The sequence below is a fragment of the Buceros rhinoceros genome, unplaced genomic scaffold (genome assembly GCF_000710305.1).
Source record: "Buceros rhinoceros silvestris isolate BGI_N320 unplaced genomic scaffold, ASM71030v1 scaffold37440, whole genome shotgun sequence".
NCBI classification, from domain to species: Eukaryota; Metazoa; Chordata; class Aves; order Bucerotiformes; family Bucerotidae; genus Buceros; species Buceros rhinoceros.
In genome coordinates this window covers 5,841-7,413 of record NW_010390799.1, presented here as the reverse complement: position 1 = coordinate 7,413, position 1,573 = coordinate 5,841, and positions in this window count along the sequence as shown.

Below are 1,573 nucleotides of genomic sequence, written 5' to 3'. Positions count from 1 at the left end.
GCTTCTGAGAGGCTGCAGCCCTCGGGACTGAGGCATCGAGATGACTTTTCCCAGTTCCCCTCTGAAACTAGACAGAGAGAAGCTTTTTGTCTGTAAAAGACAAAATCTTCACACGCCCCTGGAAGCCTGAAGTACTTTTATATTTAAGACAACTCTGTTACAGCACAGAGATTACCCACCAAATACAAAACTAAACAAGAGTCGACAGTAAAACTGTGCTTGGGGAAAAAAAAAAAAACTTAATGAAGGTGAAATGGGAGGGGGGAAATGCGGAGAAAGTCTGAGGAGGCGGAAGCGGAGTGTCCTCTCCTCCATTCTTACCTGCTTGTGAAAGGTGAGAGGGACCAGCCCGTCAGACTGGCTGCTGCACAGAGAAACATTCCCCACCGAGATCCCTCCTGTCAGCGCCTCTGAGGAAAAGGTGATGGAAAAACCAAAGCCTTGAGCACAGCGGAACAGAAGGGGTGGAAGAAGGCCAGGAATGGGGGGTTATTCTGCAGGACCTGGGCAGGGAGACGGGCATGGGAAGCACAGCCCCAGAGCCAGCCACGCTCTTCTGACAGCTCCTGCCGCAGCTTTCGCCTGCGCTGTCAGCAGAGGTCAGCCCAAAGCCACCAGACTCGAGCAACGGGGCTGCTCCCTCTGCACTGAGCTCCAGAGCCAAGCCCTGCGCCCGGGCCCCAGCGCTGCCCCACTCCACACCCCCAGAAGGAGCCCGAGAGCTGCTAGGTGCTTGTTGAGGGGGCGATGACACCGTTTCAGGTATTTCTGCAGATGTGGGTGAGCTCTTGTCCCTCTGAGTAGCTGTCCCAGTACCCAGAGGAGCCAGCATGGTCTGGCAGGACTGCAAGAGCCCATCCTGGACCTGGAACTACCCCAACCGGGTGTTCACAGGGCCTAATTCTGGATCACAGTCTTTGTGCAAGAACCACCCAGGCCTTACAGACATTAAGTTCTTGCAGAAAAGACTGTTTGGCCGACACTAATCCCCTCTCCGGGAGCACTCTGGTCACTGGGCTAAAGACTGTCCAGTTCTCACCACTCTGGTTCAGGCTACCTTGAGCTCGCTCTGCACCAAGCACACCCTCCCAAACAAGTACCACTCTCCTAAACAATGCTGACTGCTCAGACGTGACTCCTGGGCATGGGGAAAGTGGGTCTCTCCTCAGCCCTGGCTCCTCAGAGACAGCAGGTAGCAACATAAAAGAGGACAGTCCCCTCCACCCCCCATGTCAAAAGCTGCAACTGCTGCCTTTTTATTTTCGAGCAGCTTGTGCCCCTCCGGAGGGGCCGATGATGTCTGCGGGGCAATGCTGGAGAGCCAGGGCACTGACCGACCTTTGGCACAAGCTCTAGAGCTCCTGGGCCCCACCAGATGTAGGAGCTGAAACAGTCTGGCTTCTTCCTTCAAAGAACCCAGCGACAGTGGATTAACTAACTCTTTTACTCTTTCCAGCCTGCTGGACTCCTCCCAGTGCTCGGACTCCTACTCCTTCCCTACCTTCTCTCCTCCAGGTCACCTTTGTTCCCATAGGTGTTGTGTTACCGCAGTTCCTGGCCCTGCAGTGGCTGC